Genomic DNA, 11745 nt, shown 5'->3' on the forward strand with positions numbered 1-11745 from the left:
ATATATAGGCATCACGTCCGTGACAAGTAGACCGACTCCTGCCTGCATCTACTACTATTACTCCACACATCGACCGCTATCCAGCATGCATCTAGAGTATTAAGTTCATAAGAACGGAGTAACGCTTTAAGCAAGATGACATGATGTAGAGGGATAAACTCATGCAATATGATATAAACCCCATCTTTTTATCCTCGATGGCAACAATACAATACGTGTCGTTTCCCCTACTGTCACTGGGATCGAGCAGCGCAAGATTGAACCCAAAGCTAAGCACTTCCCCCATTGCAAAAAGATCAATCTAGTAGGCCAAACCAAACTGATAATTCGAAGAGACTTGCAAAGATAACCAATCATACATAAAAGAATTCAGAGAAGATTCAAATATTGTTCATAGATAATCTTGATCATAAACCCACAATTCATCGGATCTTGACAAACACACCGCAAACGAAGAGTTACATCAAATAGATCTCCAAGAGAATCGAGGAGAACTTTGTATTGAGATCCAAAGAGAGAGAAGAAGCCATATAGCTAATAACTATGGACCCGAAGGTCTGAGGTAAACTACTCACACATCATCGGAGAGGCTATGGTGTTGATGTAGAAGCCCTCCATGATCAATGCCCCCTCCGGCGGAGCGCCGGAAAAGGCCCCAAGATGGGATCTCACGGGTACAGAAGGTTGCGGCGGTGGAAATAGGGTTTTGGCTCCGTATCTGATGTTTCCAGGGTACGTAGGTATATATAGGAGGAAGAAGTAGGTCGGTGGGGCTACGAGGGGCCCATGAGGGTGGAGGGCGCGCCCGGGGGGTAGGCGCGCCCCCTGCCTCGTGGCCTCCTCGTTGATTGCTTGACGTCCACTCCAAGTCCTCTGGATCACGTTTGTTCCGAAAATCACGTCCCTGAAGGTTTCATTCCGTTTGGACTCCGTTTGATATCCTTTTCCTTCGAAACACTGAAGTAGGCAAAAAAACAGCAATGTGGGCTGGGCCTCCGGTTAATAGGTTAGTCCCAAAAAATAATATAAAAGTGTATAATAAAGCCCATTAAACATCTAAAACAGAATATATAATAGCATGGAACAATCAAAAATTATAGATACGTTGGAGACGTATCAAGCATCCCCAAGCTTAATTCCTGCTCGTCCTCGAGTAGGTAAATGATAAAAACAGAATTTTTGATGTGGAATGCTACTTAGCATAATTTTCAATGTAATTCTCTTAATTGTGGCATGAATATTCAGATCCAAAAGATTCAAGATAAAAGTTTAATATTGACATAAAAATAATAATACTTCAAGCATACTAACAAAGCAATCATGTCTTCTCAAAATAACATGGCCAAAGAAAGTTATCCCTACAAAATCATATAGTCTGGCTATGCTCTATCTTCACCACACAAAATATTTGAATCATGCACAACCCCGATGACAAGCCAAGCAACTGTTTCATACTTTTGGTGTTCTCAAACTTTTTCAATCTTCACGCAATACATGAGCGTGAGCCATGGACATAGCACTATAGGTGGAATAGAATGGTGGTTGTGGAGAAGACAAAAAGGAGAAGATAGTCTCACATCAACTAGGCGTATCAACGGGCTATGGAGATGCCCATTAATAGATATCAATGTGAGTGAGTAGGGATTGCCATGCAACGGATGCACTAGAGCTATAAGTGTATGAAAGCTCAACAAAATAAACTAAGTGTGTGTGCATCCAACTCACTTGCTCATGAAGACCTAGGGCAATTTGAGGAAGCCCATCATTGGAATATACAAGCCAAGTTCTATAATGTAAAGTTCCCACTAGTATATGAAAGTGACAACATAGGAGACTCTCTATCATGAAGATCACGGTGCTACTTTGAAGCACAAGTGTGGAAAAAGGATAGTAACATTGTCCCTTCTCTCTTTTTCTCTCATTTTTTGTTGGGCCTTTTCTTTTTTTCTTTCTTTGGCCTCTTTTTTTTATTTAGTCCGGAATCTCATCCTGACTTGTGGGGGAATCATAGTCTCCATCATCCTTTCCTCACATGGGACAATGCTCTAATAATGATGATCATCACACTTTTATTACTTACAACTCAAGAATTACAACTCAATACTTAGAACAAAATATGACTCTATGTGAATGCCTCCAGCGGTGTACCGGGATATGCAATGAATCAAGAGTGACATGTATGAAAATAATGAACGGTGGCTTTGCCACAAATACGATGTCAACTACATGATCATGCAAAGCAATATGACAATGATGGAGCGTGTCATAATAAACGGAACGGTGGTAAATTGCATGGCAATATATCTCGGAATGGCTATGGAAATGCCGTGATAGGTAGGTATGGTGGCTGTTTTGAGGAAGGTATATGGTGGGTGTATGATACCGGGGAAAGGTGCGCGGTATTAGAGAGGCTAGCAATGGTGGAAGGGTGAGAGTGCGTATAATCCATGGACTCAACATTAGTAATAAAGAACTCACATACTTATTGCAAAAATCTATTAGTTATCGAAAAAAGTACTACGGGCATGCTCCTAGGGGGATAGATTGGTAGGAAAAGACCATCGCTCGTCCCCAACCGCCACTCATAAGGAAGACAATCAATAAATAAATCATGCTCCGACTTCATCACATAACGGTTCACCATACGTGCATGCTACGGGAATCACAAACTTTAACACAAGTATTTCTCAAATTCATAACTACTCAACTAGCATGACTCTAATATCACCATCTTCATATCTCAAAACAATTATCAAGCATCAAACTTCTCTTAGTATTCAACGCACTTATAATAAAGTTTTTACTGATCTTGATGCTTATCATATTAGGACTAATTTCATAATTCAAGCAAATTACCATGATGTTTTGTAGGACTCTCAAAATAATATAAGTGAAGCATGAGAGAACAATAATTTCTATAAAACAAAACCACCACCATGCTCTAAAAGATATAAGTGAAGCACTAGAGCAAAAACTATATAGCTCAAAGGATAAAAGTGAAGCACATAGAGTATTCTAATAAATTCCGAATCATGTGTGTCTCTCTCAAAAGTGTATTCAGCAAGGATGATTGTGGTAAACTAAAAAGAAAAGACTCAAATCATACAAGACGCTCCAAGCAAAACACATATCATGTGGTGAATAAAAATATAGCCCCAAGTAAAGTTACCGATGGACGAAGACGAAAGAGGGGATGCCTTCCGGGGCATCCCCAAGCTTAGGCTTTTGGTTGTCCTTGAATTTTACCTTGGGGTGCCTTGGGAATCCCCAAGCTTAGGCTCTTGCCAATCCTTGTTCTATAATCCATCAAATCTTTACCCAAAACTTGAAAACTTCACAACACAAAACTTAACAGAAAATCTCGTGAGCTCCGTTAGCGAAAGAAAACAAAACACCACTTCAAGTTACTGTAATGAACTCATTCTTTATTTATATTGGTGTTAAACCTACTGTATTATAACTTCTCTATGGTTTATAAAATCTTTTACTAGCCATAGATTCATCAAAATAAGCAAACAACACATGAAAAACAGAATCTGTCAAAAACAGAACAGTCTGTAGTAATCTGTATCTAACGCAAACTTCTGTAACTCAGAAAAATCTACCAAAATAGGAAAGCCTAGATAATTTATTTATTTATCTACTGCAATTGGAATCAGTATTTTATCACGTTCTGGTGATTTTAAACAATTGTTTTCATGAACAGAAAGTTTCTGGAATTTTTAGCAAGATCAAATAACTATCATCCAAGAAGATCCTATAGGTTTAACTTGGCACAAACACTAATTAAAACATAAAAAAACTAATCTAACCAGAGTCTAGATCAAAGATTTATTCCTAAACAGGAGCAAAAAGCAAAACTAAAATAAATTTGGGTTGCCTCCCAACAAGCGCTATCGTTTAACGCCCCTAGCCAGGCATTGATAAATTTAATGATGCTCACATGAAAGACAAGAATTGAAGCGCAAAGAGAGCATCATAAAACACGTGATAAACACGTCTAAGTCTAACATACTTCCTATGCATAGGAATTTTATAAGCAAACAAATTATCTAGGCAAGCAAAAATTAGCATATGCAAGGAAGCGGAAAGAAACAATAGCAATCTCGACATAACGAGAGGTAATTTAGTAACATGAAAATTTCTACAACCATATTTTCCTCTCTCATAATAATTACATGTAGAATCATAAGCAAATTCAACAATATAGCTATCACAAAACATATTCTTAACACGATCCACATGTATGCAAAGTTGACACTCTTCCAAAATAGTGGGATTAACATTAACTAAAGTCATGACCTCTCCAAACCCACTTTTATCAAAAAATTCATAAGATTGAACATTCTCCAAATATGTGGGATCTAAAGTTGACACTCTTCCAAACCCACTTTCAATATTATTGCAAACACTATTATCAATCTCATATTCATCATGGGGCTTAAATAAATTTTCAAGATCATAAGAAAAATCACCCCAATCATGATCATTGCAACAAGTAGTCAACATAGCAAAACTAGCATCCCCAAGCTTAGGGCTTTGCATATTATTAGCGCAATTGACATCAAGAGAATTTATTATAACATCATTGCGATCATGCTTTTCATCGAAGGAACTATCAAGTATGGGTGCAATAGCAACGATCTCGTGTTTAACATAAGGAACTATAGCAAATTCATCTTTATAAATATTGGCATCATGGCCACAAGAATAGCAAGCATCATGTTCATCAAGGGATATTTCAATCAAATCATCGGAATCATAATTATCTATAGATTCATGCATATCATTATTTTCTTCCTCCATAGACTCCTGCAAAATATTAGCCTCTTCTTGGACAGCGGAGGAGTCCTCAATATATGGTTTAACATAGGCATTGGAAGCATAATTATCATAACAATATTTAAGTATGGCAAAATTTTCAGATTTGTAAAGAGTAGCATCATACGTTTCAATCAAAGAAGCAATTTCATAAGCACCCTTAAAAGCAACAAATTCTTTAATTTGTTGAACATGATAGTAATTATAAACACCCTTAGCATACGAAGATACGATTCCATTATCACTAAACTCACATTGGTAGGGAAGGTGTTTCTTAAGGTTTTTAGAGCAACAAGTAAAATCATAAATTTCACAAAGATTCCAAGCATAACACATCAGTCTGTTTATTTGATCCCATAAGAGTCTCCCCTTTTCAGACAAACGGTGACGCACAAAATGAGCATGCTCATCTAAAGATTTCCCATCAACTAGACTAGTTGGGGTTTCAGCACGAGCGCATAAGGATCGAAGATGATCCAAGTAGAACACTTTAAGTGGATCCATATCAATAGATTTCTAGCAAGCAAAGATGCAAGCAAATAAAAGGCACATGGTAACACATCAAACAATAGATCTGGCGAGAAAAAGGCAAACGAAAAAGAAGGCGAATAAAACGGCAAGGGTGAAGTGGGGGAGAGGAAAACGAGAGGCAAATGGCAAATAATGTAATGTGAGGGATAAGAGTTTGTGATGGGTACTTGGTATGTCTTGACTTGTGCGTAGACTCCCCGACAACGGCACCAGAAATGGCTCGTTGTAGGGAGATCAAATCTTGACTTGACTTGGTGTAGGCCTCCCCGGCAACGGCGCCAGAAATCCTTCTTGCTACCTCTTGAGCACTGCGTTGGTTTTCCCTTGAAGAGGAAAGGGTGATGCAGTAAAGTAGCCTAAGTATTTCCCTCAGTTTTTGAGAACCAAGGTATCAATCCAGTAGGAGACCATGCTCAAGTCCCACACACCTACACAAACAAATAAGAACCTTGCAACCAACGCGATAAAGAGGTTGTCAATCCCTTCACGACCACTTGCAAAAGTGAGATCTGATAGAGATGATAAGATAATATTTTTGGTATTTTAATAATAAAGACTAAAAGTAAAGAAAGCAAAATAAACGGTAATAGAAATAACTTGTTGACGGGAGATTAATATGATGGAGAATAGACCCGGGGGCCATAGGTTTCACTAGTGGCTTCTCTCAAGAGCATAAGTATTACGGTGGGTGAACAAATTACTGTCGAGCAATTGATAGAATTGAGCATAGTTATGAGAATATCTAGGTATGATCATATATATAGGCATCACGTCCGTGACAAGTAGACCGACTCCTGCCTGCATCTACTACTATTACTCCACACATCGACCGCTATCCAGCATGCATCTAGAGTATTAAGTTCATAAGAACGGAGTAACGCTTTAAGCAAGATGACATGATGTAGAGGGATAAACTCATGCAATATGATATAAACCCCATTTTTTTATCCTCGATGGCAACAATACAATACGTGTCGTTTCCCCTACTATCACTGGGATCGAGCACCGCAAGATTGAACCCAAAGCTAAGCACTTCTCCCATTGCAAGAAAGATCAATCTAGTAGGCCAAACCAAACTGATAATTCGAAGAGACTTGCGAAGATAACCAATCATACATAAAAGAATTCAGAGAAGATTCAAATATTGTTCATAGATAATCTTGATCATAAACCCACAATTCATCGGATCTCGACAAACACACCGCAAAAGAAGTGTTACATCGAATAGATCTCCAAGAGAATCGAGGAGAACTTTGTATTGAGATCCAAAGAGAGAGAAGAAGCCATCTAGCTAATAACTATGGACCCGAAGGTCTGAGGTAAACTACTCACATATCATCGGAGAGGCTATGGTGTTGATGTAGAAGCCCTCCGTGATCAATGCCCCCTCCGGCGGAGCGCCAGAAAAGGCCCCAAGATGGGATCTCACGGGTACAAAAGGTTGCGGTGGTGGAAATAGGGTTTTCGCTCCGTATATGATGTTTCCAGGATACGTAGGTATATATAGGAGGAAGAAGTAGGTCGGTGGAGCTACGAGGGGCCCACGAGGGTGGAGGGCGCGCCCAGGGGGGTAGGCGCGCCCCCTGCCTCGTGGCCTCCTCGTTGATTGCTTGACGTCCACTCCAAGTCCTCTGGATCACGTTTGTTCCAAAAATCACGTCCCCGAAGGTTTCATTCCGTTTGGACTCCGTTTGATATCCTTTTTCTTCGAAACACTGAAATAGGCAAAAAAAAGCAATTTGGGCTGGGCCTCCGGTTAATAGGTTAGTCCCAAAATAATATAAAAGTGTATAATAAAGCCCATTAAACATCTAAAACAGAATATATAATAGCATGGAACAATCAAAAATATAGATACGTTGGAGACGTATCATCTAGTATCACGTACAAACTACACATATGATCATCAAAAGTATGGAGGAACTATCTCAAAACTTGTCAATCATGAACGGTCAACGGATAAACTATTATATACTACTCCTACGTCTTATATTTACGGAGGTTATTGTTAGAAGGGAGAAAGAGGATTGATGGAATAGTTCGTTGTTGTATTGCTTGAGCCTCGTGGGCATATATATAGGAGTACATGATCTACTTGAAGCACAAGGCAAGGCATAATATTTCCTAGTCTAACCTATGTTTCTAATCTAATCAATATACTCAACACCCCCCCCCCCCGCAGTCACAACTCTAGCGACGCAGACGATGAGACTGGAGGAGAATCCGAAGGCAAGCCGACGGACACCCCCCACAGTCGTAACGGTCGATGCATCGTGGAGACGTGGCTGGAGTGGCAACCGACGAGATTGCTCAAGCAAGGCAGTAGCCCTTTGTGCCATTTGTTGAGGTAGCCGAGAGCGTAGGTGGTGTATCCATAGTCGAGGTTGCCGTGCGAAGAACGCCGTGGTCGGTGTCGACTCAGGGGGTCGCCGGTGTCGAGGTAGTTGCCGTGGAGCCGCGGAAGAAGAGCAGCGGTGGCGGCGGCCTAAGGAGGCGGCGGTTGCGGCTAGAGAAGGAGCGCGGCGGCGGTGCTCGAAGTAGGCGATAATGAACCCGACAGCGTGACGAAGACCGGCGCGGACGGTGACATTCCCGCGCCAAAGGAGGTGGCGCGGCACATATCACGTGGAAGTCAACGCGCGTGGACAGCGGTGGACCGTGGGCCGCATCTTTACGACCCGAAGGGGCGATGCAACGGTGGCGGGGAAGAACTCAGGGCAGTTGTAGGGATCACGTGCCACGCTCGCTACGGCCCGACGGGGCGACGCAGCGGCAGCGCGAGGGTCGGTGTAGCCTCAGGGACGGCCTAAAACGGACGTCCTCGGTGCCGCGGTTGACCGCGGGCCGCGGCACTACGGCCCAAAGGGGCGATGCAGCAGCAACACGCGAGGTGGTGCAACCATGGGAACGGCCTCAGGGTGGCAGCGGGGATCACATGTCGCGGCACTACGACCCGAAGGGGCGACGCAGCAGCGGCGCAGATCAATGCAGCCACGGGGCGGCGGCGCTGCGGCCCGACGGGGCGACGCAGCGGCAGCCTGTTGCTCGATCGACGAATGGGTGCGCTGAACTCGGGGACAGGGCGGTGATGGCCGGCGTAGATGGACGAGCGGGACGATGCGCGGACGACGGCCGTGAGGGGCCGCCTGTCACGTGAGGCCGTCGGGTTGGGGCGACGGGTGGGCAGACGCACGAACGACGGCCGTTAGGGAACGCTTGTCGCGCAAGGCCGCCGGGTCGGTGAAGAGGCCGGTCGGTCGCGCCGGTGTCGGAGTAGAGGCGCACGGGGGTCGACGGCGGTAGCGGGCGACGCAAACTGATCAAGCATAGATCGGAAAACCAAAAAGAAAAACGCCAATCAAAACGACCGGCGAGAGCGAAAAAACCCGGAGCAAGGGCTCGGGAAAAAGACTCTCTAGGGCAGCCGGTCAACACGACCGGTGGACGAACCCTAGGTACGAGTGGCGTGGCCCCCGGCAGCGGTCATGGAGGCAGACCGCCCCGGGGGCGACGGCTAGGGTTTAGAACCCGGAAACTTATACCATGTTAGAAGGGAGAAAGAGGATTGGTGAAATAGTTCGTTGTTGTATTGCTTGAGCCTCATGGGCATATATATAGGAGTACATGATCTACTTGGAGTACAAGGCAAGGCAGAATATTTCTTAGTCTAACCTATGTTTCCAATCTAATTAATATACTCAACGGTTATTATTTATGATTAGTTGGTAAATGGATGACCATTATCTTTCTTAGAAGATCATGGAGTTTACTCCCCAGTTCCGTTGCATGAATGAAACCCGACATACACTCATGCAAAGGGAGGGGATTTGGGGCACGCAAGTGCAGGGGCACCGAGTCCCCATCATGTGCTTTTATTTTTGGCTTCCGATTTTTAAACCTTTATATCTTTTGAATGAATAGTCCAAATTAAGTTTAATTTTCATATTCATGTTTCTCGTGACAAGGGCTTTCAACTAAGATCCATTTTGAATATGTTTTGAAGACTTTTGAAGACTTTTGAAAATAAATGTTAAGTTTTAACTCTTGAAACTTAATATGAGCGACCAATAAAATTCAATGTTAGAGATATCGCTTATCGGGAATTTATTGGCCGACCCAAGATAAGAGGTAAATCGGCCAGTTTATCGGCGTATCGGCCGATTTATCACCATATCATTCGATTTATCTTAACGACCAGACATCGGTAAGCGATAAATTGGCCAATTTATCGGAATACCGGCCGATATCTTGAACAGTGATAAAATCATGATTTTTTGTGCCTACAAAGGACAAAAAATGTCTTCAAAATTTATCTATGAAACTTGGTAAGAGCGAGTGAGAAAATCGCAAGTTTCAGACAAAAGTCGTAAGTTTCAATGACTGAAACTTAAAACTAATTGTTCCCTCGTGCGGGATACAACTACTTCATGAATAGCGAGGCAATCAAGCGGCCGTGCAGGGCTTGGTAGGTGTGAGCCCTGGCACCTGTGTGGCCCTGCGAATTTCCGCTCTTGCAAAGCCACAACTCGGCTTGTTTGAGGGATTTGGAAGCTATTCGTGACTTGGGGTAATCAGAGAGGCAGCGACGATGGCGGCCCTATGATATGTCTAACGTATATATAATTTTTGATTGTTAAATGATATTATATTATAACTTTTATATTTTTTTTCTGGACTAAGTTATTAATTTAGTGCCCAATGTCAATTCCTGTTTTTGCTTGTTTTTGGTTTCGCAGAATATCCATACCTAGGAAGGACTAAATACGATGCCAATTTTTTATTATTTTTTGTGGACAATGAAAGACCCTAGAAGCTTCAGAGAGGTCAAGGGAACCCACGAGCCAGCCACATGGACACGTGGCACGACCTGGGGGGTGACCGCGCCACCTGCCAATCTGGCTCCCCTGAGCTTCGGTTTGACCTAATTCTTCCGCCTATAAATCTTATAATTCCCAAAACCCTTAGAAGCGAACCCGAAAGAATTTTATCACCGCTACAAGCCTCTATTCTGAAGTGATCCCATCTGAGGCCTATTTGTTGGGAAACGTAGCATGCAATTTCAAAACATTTCCTACACTCACGCAAGATCTATCTAGGAGATGCATATCAACGAGAGGGGGAGAGTGTGTCCACGTACCCTCGTAGACCGAAAGAGGAAGCGTTTGTTAACGCGGTTGATGTAGTCGAACTTCTTCTCGTTCCGACCGATCAAGCACCGAAGTACGGCACCTCCGAGTTCTGCACACGTTCAGCTCGATGATGTCCCTTGAACTCTTGATCCAGCAAAGTGTCAAGGGAGAGTTCCGTCAGCACGACGGCGTGGTGACGGTGATGGTGAAGGGATCCACGCAGGGCTTCGCCTAAGCACTACGAAGATATGACCGGAGGCGTAAACTGTGGAGGGGGGGGGCGCCGCACACGGCTAACAATTGTTTGTTTGTGTGTTCTAGCGGTGCCCCCCTCATATATATAGGTTGGAGGGAAGGAGAGGCAGCCAAGGGGGTGCTCCAAGTAGGAGGAATCCTACTTGGGCACCTCCCAATTCGGCCTCCCCCCTTTCCTATTCCTATTCGGAGTAGGAAGGGAAGAGGGGGAAGGGGGAATCCTATTCCCTTTTTTCTTTCCTCCTTCCCCTTTCCTTCTCCAATTTGGCCAGCCCATATGGCGGAGAGGGGGGGGGGGCGCACCAGCCCCTTTGTGTCTGGTGTGTTTCCCCTCTTGGCCCATAAGGCCCATATCTTTTGCTGGGGGTGCCCGGAACCCCTTTCCGGTGACCCGATAAGTACCCGGTACCCCCGGAACACTTCCGGTGTCCGAATACTATCGTCCTATATATGAATCTTTACCTCTCGACCATTTCGAGACTCCTCATCATGTCCGCGATCTCATCCGGGACTCCTAACAACATCCGGTCACCAAATCACATAACTCATACAACATAAAATTGTCATCGAACGTTAAGCGTGCGGACCCTACGGGTTCGAGAACTGTGTAGACATGACCGAGACACCTCTCTGGTCAATAACCAACAGCAAAACCTGGATGCTCATATTGGTTCCCACATATTCTACGAATATCTTTGTCGGTCGTACCGTAATGACAACATATGTTATTCCCTTTGTCATCGGTATGTTACTTGTCTGAGATTCGATTGTCGGTATCTTCATACCTAGTCCAATCTCGTTATCGGCAAGTCTCTTCACTCGTCCCGTAATACATCATCCCACAACTAACTCATTAGTCACATTGCTTGCAAGGCTTCTTATGATGTGCATTACTGAGAGGGCCCAGAGATACCTCTTCGATACTCGGAGTGACAAATCCTAATCTCGATCTATGCCAGCCCAACAAACACCTTCGGAGACACCTATAGAGCATCTTTATAATCACCCA

The sequence above is a fragment of the Aegilops tauschii genome, chromosome 2 (genome assembly GCF_002575655.3).
Source record: "Aegilops tauschii subsp. strangulata cultivar AL8/78 chromosome 2, Aet v6.0, whole genome shotgun sequence".
NCBI lineage: Eukaryota > Viridiplantae > Streptophyta > Magnoliopsida > Poales > Poaceae > Aegilops > Aegilops tauschii.